We start from the raw sequence: 23,801 nt of genomic DNA on the forward strand, positions 1-23,801 counted from the left end.
TAGAACCCACGACCTCTGACTCCCAAGACCTTGCTCTTTCCACTAGGCCACGCCGTTTCTCCATATGCCTATCTGAGGAGCTGGGCCTTAGATCACGTTACTGAAATGAGGCATTACCTACCCCAGGAGAAGCTGCAGAACAGGTTAGGACTAGAGTTTTGACGCAGTATGAACTACAGTTGTGACCAAATCCAAGCCGTCCATTTTCCAGCTATTTTGGTCTTAGCCTAGTAACAGTAGATGGCACTGTGCTGCTCAATATTATACCTTTCCCCCCAAGCTTCAATACAAAGGAACTCAAATATCAAGCATTCTGCAGGAAACCGAATATGGCAGTGCCCAAAATGCTTGCAAACGATTTGCTCTTTTCATTGACAACCTGTAAAGGGATATCTCATTTGCCATACCTGATTTATAGCTAATATACCCCAGTGCAACCAAAGAACGCTGTATTCACATCTGATTCTTTTCAGAGTCGCTTTCATTTATATACCTGTCAACCTGATAAGAGTTGAAAATTTGGAAATGCAAATATCTTGCTCATTAAGTTTAATGATATGCATAGATATTCAATTACAAAAAGTTTCAAAAATATCTTTCTCTTTAACACTTAAAAAAACCCCTTCTCTTTGAAGATAATGATGCTCTATTCAAGGAAGATTTATCTTCTCTTCCCTGTCTATCTTTCCTTTCCTTTGTACATCCTTTAGCACAAACTTAAAAGTGGCTGGTGATGTTAATTTTGCTTTCATCAATTAAGGATATCGCTGTGGTTCAATTTGCTGCGCTATTAACTAAAGCAGGGAGAGTTCTGCAACAAGAAACTGATGTCTAGGTCAATCCTGTTTTCTAATTCTTAAAAACAAAGGATGGGGCAGGAATGTTACTCTGTTTATATAGCTTTTTAAATTTCTCTGAAGTGACGGGTTGAACTTGTTGGTTGGCACTAAAATAGGAAACATATTTTCCGGTTGATTTTCCAATCAGAAAAATATTTGGCCGTGATTACAGAAGAGGCCTGACAGATGATTATTAAAGGATGCACCATAGGAACACATCAGCACAGTGTCATATAAATGATCGAGCTACATTTTCTTCTGGAATAAGTGAATTCATCAAAAGATGGAGGCTGCTATAATAAACAGGGAGGCTTTATGCTACCAACAGTTTTGAAATATCACAGCCTGATGGAAAGAGCAGTCATCTGGTAATATGGAGTCCTGCTTTCGGGTTTCAGCTCTACCCCTGGTCTACGATGTGACCTTGGGTAAATCACTTGTACTCTCTGAGCCTCTCTGAAGCAACATGGCCTAGTGGATAGAGCACGAGTCTGGGAGTCAGACCTGGGATCTAATCCCAGGTCCGCTGCTTGTCTGCTGTGCGACCTTGGGCAAATCTCTTAATTTCTCTGTGCCTCAGTGACCTCATCAGTAATATGGGGTTTAAGAATGTGAGCCCCATGTGGGACAGGGAAGGTGCCCAACCTGATAAGCGTCTGTCTACCCCGGCGCTTAGAAAAGTGCTTGCATATATTAAGCACTTGACAAATGCCATCATCATCAGCTTCCTCATCAGCAAAATGGGGATGCCATACCACCAAAATGGGGATACAATATCATCAGGTCCCCCTACCCCTTAGATCTTGCATCTACCCCAGTTCTTGGCACAGAAAAAGACTTTGTGAACCACTGTCATATTATTATAAAATATGTTCTATATATTTTGGCAAATTGGCAGTGATTTTTATTTCATCTCTCTAATTCAGGGAAATGGGGAGATACCAGTCTGGTTAAATGAAAGAGTCAGAATTGCAAAGTTGTTTCTAAAATAATAACAGTAGCCATAATAATAGTGTTTGTTAGGTGCTTACCATGTGCCAATCACTGAACTAAGCTCTGGGGTAGATATAAAATAATCAGATTGGACACAAATTCTGTCCCACATGGGCTCACAGTCTGTGCAGAGAGAGAACAGGTTCTGAATTTCCATTTTACAGATGAGCAAACTGAGGTACAAAAAAGTTAAGTGATTTGTGACCACACAGCAGTCAAGTGGCAGAGCCGGGATTAGCATCCAGGTCCTCTGTGTGCTCTTTCCATTAAGCCATACCGTTAATCACTCAAATCAATCAATCAATAACATTTATTCAATCAATCATTTATTGAGTGCATACTGTGTGCAGAGCATTTGGGAGAGTAAAATATAACAGCAAAGGTAGATATGTTCCCTGCTCACAAAGAGTTTATAGCCTAGAGGAAGAGCATTTAGTCTAGAGAATGAGCCGAGGCTGTATTGTGTGCAGAAAGCTGTACTAAATAATTTGGGGACTAAAATACAATAGAACTGGTAAATATGATCCTGCCTTCAAGGAGATAATAGTCTAGTAGATGAGACAGATGTAATCCTAATAATATTGGTAACTGTTAGGTGCTTACTATGTGTCGAACACTGTACTAAGTGCTGGGATGGACACAAGTTAATCAGGACCCACAAGGGTATAGTTAAGTAGAAAGAACAGGTGTTGAATGGCCATTTTGCAGATGAGAGATCTGAGAGAGAAGTTAAGTGACTTTGCCCAAGATTGTACTGCAGACAAATGGCAGAGGCAGGATTAGAATCCAGGTCTTCTGGCTCCCAGTTCCATGGTCTTCCCACTAGATGACACTCTCTCTTAAGAGGAGGGAGACTCAATCAGGAAAAAGTGAGGCAAATAGGGAAAAAAGTAGAAATGAGAAAAACAGAAAAGAAGTAAGAACAGGAAGTGACAGAAGATTACAGGCCAGGCCAGGAGGAAAGACAGAATTTGAGTGTGTTTCTCCCATACTCTAAATCAGTCAATGAAATTTACTGATCACATACTGGGTGCAGAGCACTGTACTAAGCGCTTGGGAAATTACTATAGAATTGGTAGACATGTACCCTGCTCATGAGGAGCTTACAATCAAGAGGAATATTTTTATGCTGTTTACACTAAAGAACATTTTTACACTGCACTATAGTATTCTATGGAATAAAACGCTTGATACTTTGGTCAGTGGAATCCTATGAATCCATTGAAGTGTAAACCCTTCAAATTAGGGAAGAATCTAATAACTTGTACTTCCCAAGCAACAAGGAAAATAGCCTATAGTAAATATTTAGATTGTAATTAAATACCCTGTCATTTTCTCTCTCTGTAACCACTTAGAAATTAAGCTGCACGATTAATAAATGTATTAGGCTTTACTTTATCTTCCATTTCTTTAGCCCACGGGTAGGTAGTAAAATGTATTTGGATACCACGGGGCACTCGTGCATTTTTAATTTTTCCAAGAGGCTCATTTCCAGTTTTTTAAAGTATCATTTAAATACTTGCAATTGGAAACTTGAGAACAATGGTGATTATTGCTTCATGTGCCTGAGCTTTCAGAGAAAGAAATCAAGTGTGTGCATAAACTTGAAGAAAAGTTCTCTTTTAGGCCCTCAAGAAATTTGTAAAGAGGGCAAAACACCGATATGCCACTACCAATCTTTGGTCTGGCATCTGAAATAAAAACGTGCCCCTCAAGTTCTTTACCTCTGGAAAAAAAATGCATCAAGTGCTGTATATGCTAGGAAAGCAAATCATATTACAGACTTCTATGTGTCATTTATTCTTCACAGCTGGGTCTTCCTTGATTACTCTAATCTCCCAGCGAATAAGTAAAGGTCATTCATTTCAATCACATTTATTAATCATTCACATTTTATACTCATTAACATTTTCTCTATTTACATGGAGCTGGGCTCCTGAGCGATTCTATCAAGGCTATTAAGATGTTAATGTCAAAACTGGATGCATTAGGTGAGCACTCAAAGGCGTTAGAGGAGGAAGTATAACAATCTTTTGCTCCTAAATTATATTTGTTTTCATTTGGAGATTATTAAATCTCAAGCCCAGGAAGGTAAAAGGTCAAACGGTAGAAAGATTAGCAGTTACCTAATATATGTTTTCTCTCTCTCTCTCTATTTCTATCTCTCCTTTCCTAGCCTAGTCTGGGAATAGTTACACTGGCTTATGAAAACTGGGAGGGAAATAACTACTGTAGTTATGAGATCAGACCAAAAATATTTCAGATATCATTGATCAGTTTTTTTATCACCTGAATCTTAATCAAGGATCAGTAATTGGGAATGGCTGGCTTTGAAATTTTTCTACTTCAAAGGGCATACACAGCCTAAATATATGATAAGATTTCCAGCCGCAATTTTATGAGAAGATGAATCATGCATGGATCTGATTTCTGGGTTCTCCAACATTTGGTTCCTGTGAGAAAACATTACATTAAACTTCTGCCCAAAATCTGGTTCTCTTAGGGCAAAGAGCTGGGCCTAGAGCCAGAGGACCTAGGTTTTAATCCTGGCTCTGCCACCTGCCTCCTGTGTTAGTTTGGGCAAGCTATTGCACTTCTCTGGGCCTCATTTGGCTTATCCATGAAATGAGGATTCAATTCCAGCTTTCTCTTTAGACTCTGAGCCCCACGTAGCATAGAGACTGTGTCTGACCTGATTATCATGTATCATGCTAGTACTTAGTATGTGGAAAGTGCTTCACAAATATAATAATAATAATAGATGAGGGAGTGAGCCACTATAATGATAAAAATAATGATAACACTGGGCTAATACTGTCATTATTTAATAATAATGATGATAATAATTATGGTACTTGTTAAGCGCTTACTATGTGCAAAGCACTGTTCTAAGTGCTGGGGTAGATACAAGGTCGTCAGGTTGTCCCACGTGGGGCTCACAGTCTTTATCCCCATTTTACCGATGAGATAACTGAGGCACAGAGAAGTTAAGTGGTTTGCCCAAGGTCACACAGCAGACAAGTGGCAGAGTCAGGATCAGAACCCACATCCTCTGACTCCCAGGCCCGTGCTCCTTTCATTAAGCCACGCTGCTTCTAAGTTCTAAAGTGGTATGGGCCAAGGACCGTACTCAGCACTGGGGTAGATACTAGATAAATGGATTAGATGCAGTCCCTGTCTCTCATCAAGCTCACGGTCTAAATCAGAGAGAGAATGGATATCTAACCCCCATTTTACAGATGAGGAAACTGAGGCACCAAAAAGTTAAGTGATTTGGCTAAGACCACACAAAAGGCAGGTGGCAGAACCTAGATTAGAACCCACAGTCTCTGACTCTCAGACCCAGGATCTTTCCACTAGGCCACACTGTTACCAGTTCCCTCTTTTCAGGGAATTGATAACAATAACAATATTAATAATTGTGGCATTTGTTAAGTGCTTATGATGTGTCAAGCTCTGAGCTAAGAGTTGGATATATATATTTATTGCCATTGTTCTTGTCTGTCCGTCTCCCCCGATTAGACTGTAAGCCCGTCAAACGGCAGGGACTGTCTCTATCTGTTGCCGACTTGTTCATTCCAAGCGCTTAGTACAGTGCTCTGCACATAGTAAGCGCTCAATAAATACTATTGAATGAATGAATAAATAAAATGTAATATAATTAGAACGATTTCTATACCAGCTGGGGCTCGTAGTGTAAGGAGAGGGAGAACAGGTTTTCAATCCCTGTTTCACAGAATAGGAAACCGAGGCACAAACAAGTCAAGTGAAATGCCCAAAGTCACACAACAGGCAAGTGGCGGAGCTGGGACTGTGTCCAACCTGATCAACTTGTACATCATAAGCCCTAAACAAGTACCATTATTATTAGGAGTTTATTATTTCAAGGGAGTAAAAGTCAATCAATCAATGGTCTTTACTGAGCACTTACTTTGCCCAAAGCATTCTACTAAGAGCTTAATGAGAAGACACAATCCCTTCCCTCAAGAAGCTTACAATCTAGTAGGGGAGATACACGCTAAAATAAATTACAGAGGGGAAGCAACCGAGTGAAAAGAAATCAATCAGGCAACATGGTGAAGTATGGACTGGAAAGGGGAGAGGCTGGAGGCAAATAGTTCAGTACAGAGGATCAAACAATAGCCAAGGTGTGATATGACAAGTGACAGAAGATGAATACTCCAGGGACATTTTTGTGCTGATAAAGCAGGTGCTCTCAGCCTCTTAAGGCCAACCTGAGCTTCTAGATTATTCCTGAAGTCCCAAAAGCAGCCTGGGAATTTGAGCGGCCTGTCAGGCAGTCATCTGTATTTATTGAGTGCTTACCGTGTGCAGAGCACTGTACTATGCGCTTGAGAGAGTACAATATACCAATAAACAGAGAGAGTCCCTGCCCACATCAAGTTTTCAGTCTAGAGGGGGAGACAGACATTAATATAAATAATTGGGAGAGGGCTGATGTCATCCAAATTCTTAATTTCAGAGGCCAAGCTACATTCTATTGGTGGGAAGGGAAGCATTAAGAAAGTCTAATGCTACATATTAGCACAAGCTCAGCCTAACAGAGGATATGATTGTTGGAAAAGGGGTGGTGGATAATTCTATGGGAGCTAAGATCTCTGGGTTGATATATTGGAACTTTAACCACCGTCCTAAATTGATGGTACAGTGTTTAATGCTGGAGCCCCAAGCCCTGAAGCTTCTTACATCTGCCCCACACTGAGATATCAGGATCCAGACCGGTGAACACTGGAGTCCATACTCTCCCCTAGACTGGAAGCATGAGAGATCAAGAGACAAATAAGGTGCTGTGGGCATGCAAATAGATCCAGGGAGGGAAATAGGAGAACTAGAAAAGAAAGTCAGGGTTTGCAGCGGGAATTAATTGTCTACATTTTACACATTTTTCTTTCTCCAGCAGTGGCGCAATATATTTCAGACAATACGGTTCTTGGAAACTTTGAATCACCTCAACACATGATCCCCAGAGCAGACAGAGAGGAATTTCTTAATTAGCACTTCCTTCCCTATGGATGTTTTTCCAGTAAATCATTATTGACCTTGCTGAGGTGAAGGGATACAACAGAAGAAAATCCTCAGAAATAAAATAAGTCACACAATAAAACAAACAACTCGATATATCCCAGGAAAATAGCTCAATTGGGGAGGACAATATGTACTCTCTTTATGATGTTGGTTTCAATAAAAGTGATGGGTTTTTTTCTAGGTCCCGATCCCTTCAAGATTGGTTTAAGATGGAATTTTTGTTTCTCACCTGATTTCACTCTACCTACCCATTAACCACAAGTTGGCATTTTAATTTCAAAAGGTATCAGGGACCAGTACATCAACTATATACTACATTCCGAGGCTCAATTGATTTTCTCTTAGGAGAATTCCTACCTATCTTTGATTCCCCAGGAAAGTTACTTGAGTTTTCATTAAGCCAACGATTGGCGTCCTCTCTAATTTGCCACCTACCATTATTCTGGAAAAAAAATCACTGAATAAGCACATGTGGATAGGAAGAAAATTTAGAATGCTTTTATAATACACTTGAAGAGAATCCAGGGCTTCAAAGATTTGATATCTGCAATACACAGAGATACTCTGAATTACAACCACCTCACAATACCCCAGAGATATAACTGATATTGTTTACTTACTTATAATAATGTTGGTATTTGTTAAGCGCTTACTATGTGCAGAGCACTGTTCTAAGCGCTGGGGTAGACACAGGGGAATCGGGTTGTCCCACGTGGGGCTCACAGTCTTCATCCCCATTTTACAGATGAGGTAACTGAGGCCCAGAGAAGTTAAGTGACTCGCCCACTGTCACACAGCTGACAAGTGGCAGAGCTGGGATTCAAACTCATGACCTCTGACTCCAAAGCCCAGGCTCTTTCCACTGAGCCACGCTGACTTATGTCGTGTATACAAGTGATCAGCTCCAATGCTCCAGCCAAACTCCACAGATACATAAATCCCTCTCTACAGTGCCTTTCTGGGATGATATTAAACAATCAACAATGAATGAATCTTGGAGAGAGATTTTAAAGAGACTGATAGGTTCCCTGAGCAAATAACGAAGAAAGAAGTCGAACTGGGAAGGCGACTTTTGAAGGGAAGAATGCAGATGTCTGTGAGGTCATTGTATGTTATTGAGAGGAACTGTTGTCCAACAGGGACCTCACCAATACAAAATGCTAAAATATCATGGAAATCATGGTTTCTCTGCCACTAGCTGAAATTTTAATATAAAAAAGGTGACGCATCAAATTTTAATAAAGCAAACTAGCTTATAAATATGATTGATAAAGAAGAATAATAACAAGGAATTCAGGGTTCTGAAGGAGTTAGCCCGACACAAGGTGCTTTAAGGAGAAAGTAAGGATGATGAGGACAATAATAAATGATAATATTTGTTAAGCTCATATTATGTGCCAGACACTGTGCTAAGTGCTGGGGTAGATATAAGGAAATTGGGTTGCACACAGTCCTTGTCCCACATAATGCTCACAGTCTTAATCCCCATTTTCCAGGTGAGGTAACTGAGGCACAGAGAAGTCAAGTGACTTGCCTAAGGTCGCACAGCCGAAAAGTGGCAAAACCACAATTAGAACCCAGGTCCTTCTGTCTCTCAATCCCATGCTCTATCCGCTATGCCATGCTGCTTGTCGTTATTTCTTCACTAAAGTTGAAAAACCACAACGACAGAGTTCTTTTTCTGTAGCTTCTTTCAGATAAATGCAATAACCATTCATTAGGGTGTAAGCTCCTCATACACAAGGAACATGCCCTATGCTTCTGCTGGGCTTTTCCAAGCAGTTAGAACTCTGCAATGAACTCAGTTGATCCATGAATCAGTAGTATTCATTGAGACTTTACTTCGTACTAAGAACTTCGGAGAATAAGGTAGAGTTAGGAAACACAATCCCTGCCCTCAAGGAACTTAGATTCTCAAGAACTGCCATTACTAATTCTAACGGGACGTTATGCTCTGATTTACTTCAATAAAGATTGACCTATTGTCTGGTAGTATTTCTCAACACAGAATATAACAGGTAAAGGATTAAATATGACTTTTTCCAAGGTTTCCTTTTTCATAACATGTCTGGTAAAACATTCCTCACAATACAGTACTTCTCAACGAACCACATTTTCAAGGACTATAACCTAGTCATATTGTCAGGAATGACTGCACTTTGTAGCCCTAATTAATAGATAATATGTGATTTTGAAGTTCAGACTGTAATGGAAGGTCAGAATGTACATTTTACTATTACTTTAAACAATTAGTTCAATGTGCAGCTGCAGCCAGAAAAGTCAACCATCAACGGGAAACAGAAGGAAAACAGGACAAAAGGTGTAGTTTCTCCACTTTAGAAATCCTTGGTAGGCCCAACACTTATGCATACTTGCGCTATATTGTACCGTCAATGTATCTATTCTGATTACTCTGCTTGCAAATATTTCTTCACTTCTCTAAGCCTCAGTTACCTCATCTGTAAAATGGGGATTAAGACTGTGAGCCCCATGAGGGACAAGGACTGTGTCCAACCCGTTTTGTTTGTATGCACCCCAGTGTTTAGTACAGTGCCTGGCACATAGTAAGATCTTAATAAATAGCACTATCATTATGATTATTATAATCATTGGTATTTACTGAGCGCTTACTGTGTGCAGAGCTCTGTGCTAAGTACTTAGTACATTCTACGCATGCAGAGGCTGCTCAGCAAATATCTGTACTACTCTTACTAGGTAGAAGGAAGTGTCGTGGCTGTTACAGAGTACGGGGCTAATGATTAGGTTAGAAGTCAAGGAAAATAACCTTCACACGATTCCTCCAAACATCCTATTGCCACCATCAAGAGAGGGAATATCCAATTTGATGAGCCATTGGTCTGACTAAGCAAAGGAATTGCTAATGATCTGATGTTCATCTGTAGAAATTACATTTTGAAGTCAGTGCTGATAATCAAGGCATGTTGCCATCCACCTGCCTTCAGAACCCATTAGCAGTGCAGTAATGTTCAAAATTACTGTTCTCCACAAGGAACACAGCTCCACCTCTCCCCAGCCTTGCCCTTGATATAAGTGCCTTTCTGCGTCATGTTGCTATGCCTTTACTCCAACCACATCGCAACCTTATTTTCTTCTACCCTTATAACTACACGCTTGTTTCCCCCTACCTGCATTTAACTTTAACGTCTGTCTCCCCTGGAGGATTGTAAATTACTTTTGGGTAGAGACTGTGACTACCTACTCTATTGTATTCTCCCATATGCTCATTCAAGTGCTCTACAAGTAGTAAGCCCTCAATAAATAACAATCATTCTTCTAACTGCATCAATATGCCCTGTTGTATTCATAAGCTTTTTCATCTTGAGCCAGTGGAAAATCTCCACTGGAGAATGTTTTTCTGAAAAATAGATTAATAATTAAGTCCCACTAAGAAGGGCCATGTTTCAGTGTTCTGAGAAGCACCATGGCTTCACAGATAGACCATGGGCCTGGGAGTCAGAAGGACCGGGGTCCTAATCCCAGCTCCGCCACTAGTCTCCTGTGTAAGTTTGGGCAAGTCACTTTATTTCTCTGTTCTTCAGGTCCCTCATCTGTAATATGGGGATTAAGACTGTGAACTCCATGAGGGGCAAGGGCTGTGTCCAATCCAATTTGTTTGCATCCACCCCAGTGCTTAGTACAGTGCCTGGCACACTGCAAGCAATTAACAAATACAATTTTATAAAAATGTTTCAAGTGAACGAGTGCATATCCTTTTGTTCAGAATGATTTGAGGACAACATAAACGACCCCATCACAACAGGAAAAAAGTCTTATTTCACCGTAGCGAGGTAGACGATGAATCCGACATTTTTGATTGAAGAATGCCCTGTAAATTGGAAGGTAGGGTCTCTATCTTGGACCAAATTTACCAGCATCAGAAAAAAGTTCTTTTAAAAAATTACTGTGTGCATTACAAGCCATTTTAAAAATGTTTAAATATGGAATCATAAATCCTGTGGAACAACGAAGGAAATTAATATTCACAGGCATCATGTTCTCTCCTTTTTATCACGATTAAAAATGACTATTTTCTCTAAGTGGTGAGATTCCACACTGTTTGCTTTCTTCTCCAAGGATCCAGGTGGAATCTCATTTAGAAACATTTAAATAAATTAACTTTGGAACTGCAGGACTAAGTCTTTTCTTTCAGGATCTTTTGTTTGCTCTGAAATTCACTTTATCATTTACTTTGAAATGCAGAACTGTTAAGACAAAACAGCTACACCTTTTTTTTTTTCCCCAATCTGAGGTTTAATTCTCCATCCCCTTCCAAAAATGAATTAGCTTTCTTCTCTTAGTTTTTCTATGTCCGTTTATCTTTTTCTCTCCCTTTATATTTTTCCATTTATCTTTCTGGCTCTATTTATTTTTCCCCTCTATTTAAATGTCAGCAGGATTCTCCTTCCCATCCTGCTTTGCATTTTGTTTTTCAGAATGGGAGAAGCTGTATAAAATGAGTGGGGAGTGCGAAGAATGGGAGAAAGGTAGCTTTTCTTTTTTTTTCTGAATTTCTGTCCCTCAGGTTTTCTCAATCCCTTGTCCTATCTCTGAGTTGTTGACTTGGCATATTCTGACTTCTTGGACTATTTTTTGCCCTGTACTATTAGGGGAATAGAGAGATGACTAGCAGTGAAATGGGGATTTAAGGAATAGCAACCTCAATTATGAATAACAGTACTGATGATTGTGCAAATTTTCCTTCTAAAGGAATTGGGCTGCTACCTTAAAATCAATCAACCAGTGGTATTTATTGAGCACTTGCTAGCTTCAGAGCACTAAACCAAGCACTTGGAGAGTACGATAAAGCAGAATTAGCAGACATGTTTCCTCCCCATAAAAAGCTTTTGCAAAAGCTAGGGAGTTGGAGGCGAAGGTTGGCACACACTTGCCATAAGCAGAAAAATAAAACCCACTCCCATGGCTATCTTTTAAGTACTCAGCCATAAACTGTAAGATGTTCAAAGTCTGGTAAAATCTAGGTAGAAGTATTCTATTTACACATCTGGAAGAGTCACTGACCATACTGAATTTGAACAGGCTTTCCAGTTTTATCAATCAAGTGTATTTAGTGAGCACTTTCCTGGGCAAAGCACTGTGCTAAGGACTCGGGGGAGAACAATACAGTGGTGACGGTAGACAAGTTCCCTGCCCACAAGGAGATTAAATCATTTATTCATACACGTGTTCTGGTGAGAAGCATTTGACTCTCCACTCTGTGACAATTCCATTACTGGCCCAGCTCAAACTCCTAATCAAATCCAGTCCAGAAGTCTTTTTTTTTAATTGTATTTGGTAAGCACTTACCATGTGCCAGGCACTGTACTAAGCACTGGATTAAATATAAATTAATCAGTTGGACACAGTCCCTGTCCCACGTGGGGCTCACAGTCAATCTCCATTTTACAGATGCAGTAACGGGCCCAGAGATGTTAAGTGATTTGCTCAAGGTCACGCAGGAGACAAGTGGCAGAGACAAAATTAGACCTCAAGTCCTTCTGATTCCCAGTCCCAAGCACTATCCCTAGGCCAGGCTGCTTCTCATAGCAAATGGGTTAGTTGGGACAGACCCAATCTAGATTTTATTCTACCTGTACGGTATGAAGTCGATCCTGGTGGACAAGTTCCAGGACAATGTAGAGGTATATATCACGTCTGACCAACCACATTCTTCAACCGAGTTGTCGAGGGAGAAACTCAGTGACGTTTCAGTGGCCCACATAATCTGACTTTAGGCTACTAGTACAAGGGATTTGTTACAATCTATCGATGGTATTTATTGAACACTTACTGTGTTTACAGCACTACACTAAGCACTTGGGAGAGTGTAGTATAACAGAGGTAGAGACGTGGTCCCTGACCACAGCAAGCTTCCTGGCTAAAGAACTGCATGGCCTAGTGGAAAGAGCCTAAGCATCAGAGGACCTGGGGTCAAATCCCAGCTCCTCCATTTGTCTGCTGTGTGACCTTGGGCAAATCCCTTCACTTCTCTGTGCTTCAGTTACCTGGTCTGTAAAATGAGGATTAAGACTTGGAGCCCCAAATGGGACAGTGACTGTGTCCAACCGGATTATTTTGTATCTACCTCAGTGCTGAGTACAGTGCCTGACAAGTGCTTAAAAAGTACCATTCCAAACTGATCAGTAACCTTCCCCAGTCACCTGAACCATGCTGGTGCAAAAGATCACTGACAAAGGGCACTTAATGTTTAGAGTGAGAAAATGAAAATCCAAACCAGCAGTGTCCCTGCCTTTGATTATGCTGTAGGAAGGTAATAGCTTTCATATTCACAAGAGATTCCACTCACAGCCAATACAGATAATGCAAAATGGCATTTCTAAATCACAAATAAGTAGGCAAATAGCCTATCGTGATACAATTTTCAAGCACAAATGGATTGTATTATACCAATTTTGGGTAATTCCAACTAGCGTTTTCCATCCATTTTGATCTCTGCTACCCAACCTCAGTGAGGTGGATTATCATGATGATATTTTTTCCAATACATATGCAGTAGATAATGGCAAATCACTTAATTTTTTGATTTCTCAGTTTCCTCATCTGTAAAATGGGGACTAAATACCTCTAACCCCTTTCTTCTAGGCTATGTGGGATAGGGACAGTATCTGAGCTGATTATCTTGCATCTATTCCAGTGCTTGGCACATAGTAAACATTTAATGAATATTCCATATATTATCATTAAATCAATCAATGGTATGTGTTGAGTGCCTATTGTGTGCAGGGCACTGTACTAAATAATTGCATAAGTACAACCTAACAGACTTGGGAGACACTAATCCTGCCCATCAAAAGCTTACAGTCTACTATTACTATATATTATTGATGATAGTATTTGTTAAGCACTTACTATGTGCCACGCACTGTTCTAAGCGCTGGGGGAGATACAAGGTAATCAGGTTGTTCCACGTTGGGCTCATAGTCAATCCCCATTTTACAGATGAAGTAACTGAGGTAACTGAAGAAACTTGCCCCAAGTCACACAGCTGATAAGTGGCGGAGCTGGGATTAGAACCCATGTCCTCTGACTCCCAAGCCACGGCTCCTTCTATTAAGCCACGCTGCTTCTCTGCTATTATTTATTAGTATTATCACTATTATTACATTATCATCACTATTTCCATCTGACCTTAGACAAATTGGAACAATGGCCCTGGAGCCCAAATAAGTGAAATTAAATGGGAGAAGTTGCAAGTTGATTTATGTAAGGTTGAAATGCAAATACAAACCATAAGTGGGAAAGGATGACTAGAAAATGAATTCAAATACCTGTACATCAGAGTTGACTAGAAGTGAATATGAATCAGCAATAGACCGCTGTTATTTAAAAGTCAGTGCTACTGGCACGTATCAAGGAATGCATGATATGCAAGGATCAGAAAGAAATCATTCTGTTTTGTTCTTGTTTAAAATGCTGTATTGAGTTTCACCTACCACTTTTTAAAAAAGATGAGAAGAAACTGGAGAGAGTCCAGAGAAGAGTGACAGCAGTGATAGTAATTCTTTTTAAGTGATTACTTTGCACAGAGCTCCGTACTAAGCAGTGGGAAAGAATATACGGGTGAGAATTAGACAAGGTTCTTAGTCTTTGAGGGGCCCACCAAAAAAGGGGACTGGAGACATACCAATATGAGAAAAAAACACCACGGAACTCATATAAAAAACAAGGACAGTGATTAACATAAAAATGAAATTAAATAAAAGCCATAAGTACCGTTACCATAAGGGAAAAACAGGTGAAGAGGAAAAATAGGGAAGCCGCATGGTCTAGTAAATAAAGCATGGGCCTGGCAGCCAGAGGACCTGTGTTCTAATTCTGGTTCCATCACTTGGCTGCAGTGTGACCCTGGGAAAATCACTTCACTTCTCTGTGCCTCAGTTTCTTCAATGGCAAAACGGAGATTCAGTACCTATTCTCCCTCCTACTTGGAACGTAAGCCCCACGTGGGACAGGGACGGCATCTGCCCTAATTAACTTGTATCTATCCCAGGTCTTAGAAAGGTGTCACTAGTCACTAGTAAGCGCTTAATAAATACCACTAAAAAATGGGAAAAAGAGAACAAATCACTTGAGGTCTCAAATTTTCTAGCATGGAGAATCAGCATGGAGTAGTAGAACTAGCACAGGCCTGGTAGTTAAAGGACCTGGGTTTTTATCCCAGCTCTGCCAATTGTCTGCTGGGTAACCTTGCACCAGTCACTTAACTTCTTTCATTCATTCAATCGTATTTGTTGACCACTTACTGTGTGCAGAGCACTGTACTAAGCACTTGGTAGAGTACACTAGAATAATAAACAGACACATTCCCTGCCCACAGTGAGCTTACGCAGTCTCGCTTACAGCCCACGGCAAACTTACAGTCTGTATTTCAGTTACCTCATCGGCAAATTGGGGATTAAGACCGCGAATTCTATATAGGACAGGGATTGGATCCAATACGATAATCTTGCATCTACCCCAGCCCTTAATAAGGTGCCTCTCACACAGTGATTAATACCATTAAAAAAAAAAAACCAAAAAAGTGGAATCCCAACTTTCCTATGTCTACCCATAAAATCAACTACCTCTAAACCTGAAACATTATGCTAGTCTCCTGTCCCCATTTCCAATCACCACATATTGAGCTCCCTGCCACCGAATCCTCCCTTGGAAAGGGTATGCTGCACATTCTTCTGAGTGCTTTATGCAGCCTGTCCACCCCGATATGGAAATCTTCACCTCAATAGACCACGGCATCAAAATATATTGAGATGAAGACACTCAATGTCAAATTCAGCCCCAGAGATAATCAATCATTCACAGGCAGTCGATGACTAAATTATTTATTCACTGCTACCCGAGCATCTCCAAAAGTTTCCATTCTGATTAAATTACCTCTCAACCAAGCCGAGTCTGGTTACATGGACACAAATTTAGTGGGTACATTAGTATGAAAAGCAGATGTTTCTACTCTTTTCATTTTGTGTAACTTTTCTTCACACTGTCTAGACTGCGAGTTCATTGTGGGCAGGGCATGTGTCTGTTTATTGCTATAGTGCACTCTCCCAAGCGCTTAGTACAGTGCTTTGCACACAGTAAGTGCTCAATAAGTACGAATGAATGAATACAGCAACTTAAGCTTTCAACAGGTCCACTGTAGCCTATGAGTAAGGTCGCTGGGAGCAGAGAACATCTTCTCTGTAACCTATTCAATGCCTAGGATGGCTTATTAATCAACAGCATTTAGTGAATGCTTATTTTATGTAGAACACTGTACTAAGCTCTCAGGAGAGTACAGTACAACAGAATTAGCAGACACGTTCCCTGCCTATAACGCTAAGAGTATCTATCAAGGACCTAGTAAGTGAAACAGTTTTGAGCTTAATTAGGATGGCAGCCAGAAAGCCTGAGAGTTGTCCATTTTTTTCCCTTCCATACTTATCTGGCATTCTCAAAACTCTCCCCTACCCCACTTTGATTCCTTACACTCCATCAACTAGTTATTTAAGGGGTATGGGTATTACACTCATTACAAGGAAACTATACCAAGAAAACAACTCAGACAACACAAACTAAAACTTAATGCCAAGTACTTATGTCCAAAACTTACTGGGCTATAAATATGCCAGGACGTTCTAAATCTGGACTTCTCCACTTGCTTTCCAAGAGAATAAAAGAGCATTCCCCTCCCAGAAGCTTATTGTTTTTTTGGGGGGGTTTCTACATAGGGAAAAAGCAGTAATTGCACACATGGGTAACTCAGGGACAGCTTCACAACTAAAATGATCAAATCAGAAATCAAAGATGGATAATTTGTCAATGCCTTTACAAACCAGTAATTAGATCCACTAGATAGGAAGTTCAGAAGACCAGAGGGGAAGAGGGGGAACAAAAATCACAATTGCTCAGTGGGTTTGAGTACAGAAATTACTGCCAATTCTGGGTAAGGCCCAATTAGTGTTTTTCATGCAGTTGACTTTCTGCCATCCAACTCCAATGAGATGGATTAGAATGATGTACATTTTTCCTAAATCAAGAGCTCTCATATTGTACCATTTGGGGAACTCATCTTTAGCATTCAGTTCCAAGGAAGAGGGTATGGTTAGTGGTGAACTTCACATTACAGAGAAGGGAAATTGAAAAATACTTCACATTTCAGGCAGCCTAACCACGTAAAACCAACCAAGGTCCTAAGAATAACCTAGCATACACTTTCATGTATTTATGGAAAGAGGGCCAGGAGAGGAGGGGTAAAAGGAAGCAGAGAGGGGTGGTTTCCTATCCCACTGAGAAGTAATCCTTTCAAAATAAAGGAACTTTCAATTGAGGATTCCCTCAGTGCTTCTCATTCAAGCGTCGGGACCATGTAGCGTAAGCTGTGGTTCTCTGGCTTTCCTGGAAAAGTGGTGAGACTTTTGCCATTCCATAGGAAGTAGAGGAAATTCTCACCTACCAATTCTATTTAAGTCTTCACACTGTTCAGACCTGATATATATATATATATATATATAAAATATATATTTGTGTGTGTACGTATACATTCATTCATTCGTTCATTCAATTGGATCTATTGAGCGCTTACTGTGTGCAGAACACTGTACTAAGCGCTTGGAGAGTACAATTCAGCAATAGAGACAATCCCTGCTCACAACAGGCTCACAGTATAGAAGGGGGAAGACAGACATCAAAAAAAGTAAACAGGCATCAATAATATCAATATAAATAAATATAATTATAGATATATACACATTAGATGATACATTTGTACATATATACACACAAGTGCTGTGGGATGGGGAGGGACACACACACAAATATATACAGACCTACAATACTCTATCATATTACTCGGTGTTTCAGACCATTTTCTCTCCTCTGTGTTTTTAATGACAGAGGTGACCTTATATTTAATAAGACAATTTTTCTGAGGGTTTGCTCTCTGTCATTTACTAGTTAATTCTGTGTTTAAAAATACTACAACATTTACTACCAGGTTTTCAGTTTTTATTGATTCTTTTATCTGCTTATCAAAGCTTTTGAAAACTATCGGATAGACCCTAAGAATTTGGTAATAATTGTCTTTCACTATCCGGGACAAAGCATTCATTTATTTTGTACACATTCGGGGTAAAATATCAACACAATGCAGGTAAGCAACTATGACTATTATGACTATTCATGTGGATATCATATCTACATAACGAAATTCAGCATCTGATATAGGTCTGTCTGCACATTAGAGTATCCTCAATAAATGATTGATGACAATGATGAAATAGAATCGTGCTAATGATTCCAAACTTAAGTAGTGATTAAGTGGAGTTACCATGACCTAGTGGAAAGAGCAGAAGACAGGGATTCAGAAAACTCACTTCAAGTCCTGGCTCTGTCACTTCTTTGCTGTGTGACTTCAGCAAGTGACCTAAATTCTCTGAACTTGTTTCCTCATATGTAAAATGATGATAAAATAATTGTTCCTCCTCCCTCTCAGGTTTATGCCCCATGTAAAACAGATAATCATATCTGATTATATTGGTCTACCCTAGTGCTTGGCACGTAATAAATGCTTAGTCAATGTTATAATTGTGATTTTGGAAACTGTGTTTGGGGGGATCAAAAATTTTAGGATGAATTGATACTACATCAAAAACTAAAATTCAGTATCCCTGTCTCCCAAAATGTGGGGGTTGCAATCCCATAAAATACAGACTTAAGGAAAATTTGTGCTGCAGTACTCACAATGTCAGTGGCCATTCGTATTTATTGAGTGGCTTCCAGGTGCTTGGGAGACCACAATACAGTGATTAGACACTATCCTTGCCCTCGAGGAGTTTACAATCCCCAAGTTGCACTCAAGCCATTTTTTCCCTACACCATAACATCCAGAATCCAAGCAAACTCATAATGTCAGATGAGCATTCCCTAATTCCCTGATAATGTTCTAGCCAAAACACATAATGAAGACACACATTACGGCAACCCTAGAGTGTAGACTGATATTTTATTTGAAGCATTTCCCAATCCTCTCCCTGTCCTTACTTCAAGGACAATAATCAGAAAATGCCAGACACTGACTGCATAGATAAAATGAGAATTAGGAATCCATCAAGCAATGAATAACAAATGGATGGCTATGTTTCCTCCCAATTCTCGCCTGTCCAGAAAACAATTCTTTCATTTATTTCAGGAAATTACACTAGCAGAATCCCTTTTCAAACAGCAACCTTTATGTCATTAAAGGTACAGTAGTATCTTGAGTACCCAGTCACTCACCTTGCTTTCCCATCCTTCCTCCTCAGTAAAAAGGGACAACCTGTATTATTTCATTGTTAGTCATATTAAGCCAGATCAAATGAAAGGCAAAAAATAAAAAATGAAGTCTGAAACTCAATGTATTATATGTTTGCCATCCAACATAGCTACTTTTGTTTATACTTGCAGCATCGTTTTCACTGTGTCGGTTTAAGACAGATGACATGCCTATACACTCCACTATATATCAATCGTATTTATTAAGTGCTTACTCTGTGCAAAGCACTGTACTAGCACTTGGGCATGAACAATACAACAGAGTTGGTAGACATGTTTCCTGCCTACAATAGATTTACAGAGGACTATTTCCCCATGCCTAAACTATTTGAACGCCTGACACCCTAGAAGCAGCGTGGCGCAGTGGAAAGAGCACAGGCTTTGGAGTCAGGGCTCATGAGTTCGAATCCCAGCTCTGCCACTTGTCAGCTGTGTGACTGTGGGCAAGTCACTTAACTTCTCTGTGCCTCAGTTCCCTCATCTGTAAAGTGGGGATTAAGACTGTCCCACGTGGGACAACCTGATTCCCCTGTGTCTACCCCAGCGCTTAGAACAGTGCTCGGCACATAGTAAGCGCTTAACAAATACCAACATTATTATTATTACCCTCTAGATTGTAAGCTCCTCTAGATCAAGTCTGTTGTAGTTTCCCAAGTATTCAGTGTAGTTTTCTGCACACAGTAAGCAGTCAGTGAACACCATTAACTGATCTGTGGATCCATTTCCACCAGAGCTTCAAAAATGGAATCATTCAAGAGGACATATTGTATCCCCTGAACTAATTTCTCTCTCAGTTCCCTCTTACTACTGTTTCAGTATGTCTGTATAGCTTTGCAAACACCAGAAGTAGCCTAATGATTTTTGGTGGCTTTTCAGAATTTTTGCATTTGTTAAAAATCACCCTCCTCTTGGCCTTTGAACCAAAATCTTCCTCCAGCAGATTTCATGGGCTTTGTTCTGCCAAATTGCCTAGGGAATCTGTAACTCCTCCATAAAGTGTCATAATAATGAGTCACTATCATTTGCTTGATCTCTAAATGAGACGTATTTATTTTTAGACCTTTCCCCTCATTTCTTTTGTGGAAAAAGACTTCTCATTTTGGCATAGCATTTAGTACTTTCCATGAAGTGAGCTATTAACCGAATCTAATAATCCCAAACGTTCCACAAACAATTTGCCAGATTATGGAGTTGAAGAGGAGCTCAAAGGACTTTACTGAAATGCTCATACAGGCTTTGAAGGTGGATGGGTATGAAATAAAGTCAATAGTATCTTTTGTGCTGATTATTGTTCTAACCATTTGGGAGAATTCAAAGTTGGAGACATGCTCCCAGCAGTTACATAATTTAAATTGAGAAGCAGCATGGCCTAGTGGGTAGAGAACAGGCCTGCAAGTCAGAAGGACCTGGGTTCTAATTGCTCCTCTGCCACTTGGACAAGTCACTTTACTGCTCTGTCCCTCAGTTACCTCATCTGTAAAATAGGGATTAGGCCTTTGAGCCCCAAGTGGGACATACACCATGTCCAACCTGATTGGCTTGCATCTACCCTTGTACTTAAGTACAATGTCTTAATTACTAGAAATAACGATGACAACAATAATAATAACAATAATCGCAGAGTTGATAGGAAGGGAAAGATCATACGCCATTGACTGGCATATTCATTTTGTGTCTTCATTCTTCTTTCAGATCAATCCACCTTGAGGGTTTGTTAGGCCGTATGTAAAACCTACCTTGTGTCCCTCCCTGAAGACTGTGTGCTTCACGTGGGAAAGGTGCTGTATCTGAATATACTGCATGTACTCCTGTGTCTGGTATCTAGCAGATGCTAACACATAATACAATTATCCTTACTACTGAGAGTCTTTACAGGAAAATAAATGTGATGCATAATTCCAGGAATAAAATTAAATGTTAATTTTATTCTAAGTGTCTTTGTGAAGCTTATTCTAAATACTTAAATCTGATGTCACGTGAATAATTTAAATGCAGGTTATTGAACAACCAGTACTGTTTTAGTATTATCACTTGGTATTATTTTGAAGCAGTGTTACCTAATGGAAAGAAAACACAGGCCTGGGAGTCAGGGGTCTACGTACTAAACTCATGTCTGCCACTTTCCTGCTGTGTGACACTAAGCAATTCACTTAACTTCTCTGAGCTTCAGTATCCTCATTTGTAAAATGGGGATTAAAAATCTGTTCTCCCGCCCCCTTAAACAGTGACCCCCACATGTAAGAGAGACTAAGTCCAAACTGACTATCCTGCATCTACCCCAGAAATCCATAATGATTATTACTTTGGCAAATCCCCTGGGAAATTGTTTATTATACCTACATTCTTTGTCTTTTCTTTCAAACTATAAGGAAATTGTTTTTCTCCTGAATGTTACATGGTTACCCTGCTCATAAATATCCAGGAGATAAAAGCAGCCACACATTTTTTTCTTTCAAAACCATGAATGAAAATGGCCTTAACATTTAGACTCCGTCTGTAATCTCAGAAAGCGGCATCTCATCGGGAGTACCTAATGGCATTAATCAAAGGAGCCATTTATGACATTCAAATAAATGTATTTTCTTTCGCACACACAAGGACAATATAGATGATCTGTAGATACTGGTTGTTTATCACAATGATGTATTTCTGTTATCATATTGCCATTACTTAGCCATTGATTCAGTGAAAGCAAACTGCCTAGGATTTCAAGACTTATATTAATGTCCAAATAAGAAAAAATGCTTATGAAAATTCAAAGGTTTTTCTCTTGGCCCACTTTCCATTCTATTTATAGAGATAATTTATATAGCTTATGATTACACCTAGAAATTGAGTTTAACATTAATAGCTTTTTCATATGACATGGCAGTTTATCATGTATGATCCATCTGCGATTGCAACTACTGATAAATGCTGCATTGCAGGGGGAAAAAATGCTTGTTTCTAGAAATGAATAAGAAAACCAGATCCCGAGAAAGTAGAGTCTGCACTGGAAAAACCGAAGGAGGAAAATATTCACTACTGAGATTTAAAGGATTTAAACATTTAAACTGAGCAAATCAGTGGGTTTGTTGGATAAATTAAATGAAACATTAAACAGCCAATATTTAAAAAGAAAAGGTTTTGCCTCTCCAGCCTAACCATAAATACTCTAAAAGCAGCAAAAAAAAAAAGTTATTAGTGGTACACTGAAAATTCCACAAAAGACAAGGCACATTTTTTGTTTTTGTTTTTTGTTGTTCTTTAATGGTATTAGTTAAGCACTAATTATGTGCCAGACACTGTACTAAGCACTGGGGTAGACACAATAATAACAATTATGGAATTTGCTAAGTGCTTACTATGTGCCAGGCACTTTACTAAAAGCTGAGGTGAGTACAGGCTAATCGGGTTGGACACATTCTTTGTCCCACGTGGGGCTCACAGTCTCAATCTCCATTTAACAGATGAGGCAACTGAGGCCCAGAGGAGTGAAGTGACTTGGGCAAAGTCACAATCCACACAAGTGGCAGAGACAGGATTATATCCCATGACCTTCCAATCAGGTTGGACACAGTCCATCTCCCACATGGGCCTCAGTCTTAATCCCCATTTTACAGTTGAGGGAATTTAGGCCCAGAGAAGTGAAGTGATTTCCCCAAGGTTACACAGCAGACAAGTGGCGGAGCTGGGATTAGAACCCAGGTCCTTCTGACTCCCAGACCTGTCCTCTATCCTCTAGGCCACGCTGTTTTTCTAGACATCATCTGATTCCACGGAGTCTTGGCTGCGCTCATCACGGTTCCATTTTTAGCTGATTCAATAAAACCTATGTTTAATTTATCTAGAGGATATTTAGTTGCTGAGAGTGTTGATTGTGAAGTGAGATGATTCTCTATTATTGCGTTCAAAGACACATCACTGGAAGAAGCAACAGAACTGTGTTTGCTGTGGCCAAAACACATCACAAACATCAATGCATCCCCCTGTCCTTTCCCGTCAGATGATATTTTATACTTACATGTACATTAGGAACTTTTATCATTCAATACTAGTCTGGAATGAGACAAAAAGCAATTTGGATAAAACTGAGAATCTTGTAGAAAGCTCATAAAAACTTTTCATTTACTTAAGAAGGAGGATAATACCGAGTGGCAATAAGAAGTCCATTACCAAATTAACAGACACTGTTGATTCTGTAGGTTTCTTCCACATTGCAGCTCAAGCTAAGAAAAATCAACAATCCGCTGGGGGAAACCAAGGCTGAAGAGATCTAGAGAGAGGCCGCCTGCCACTTGTATTCATCCCCTGAGAAACTTGATGACTCCGATCGACTACCATATTAATGCTTAAGGGTGGAGATGGATCCAGTTTCAGCAGAAGGGGGACCTCCCAAAGAAATGGCCTGAACATCCTGATGCTTGGACAAACCATACAGGGAATATTGAGAAGAAAGTAAGGGATATGAAAGATTCTACCGTTCATACCATTCACCAAAAGAAGGGTGAGAGAGTTGACTATGGAAACTATTTTAGGATATTGTCGCTTCCTGAGCTCTATGGGGGATGTGGACTGAGTCCCACCTGATTAGCTTCTATCTCAGCACTTAGTTCA

This window comes from Ornithorhynchus anatinus, chromosome 15 (assembly GCF_004115215.2).
Source record: "Ornithorhynchus anatinus isolate Pmale09 chromosome 15, mOrnAna1.pri.v4, whole genome shotgun sequence".
NCBI lineage: Eukaryota > Metazoa > Chordata > Mammalia > Monotremata > Ornithorhynchidae > Ornithorhynchus > Ornithorhynchus anatinus.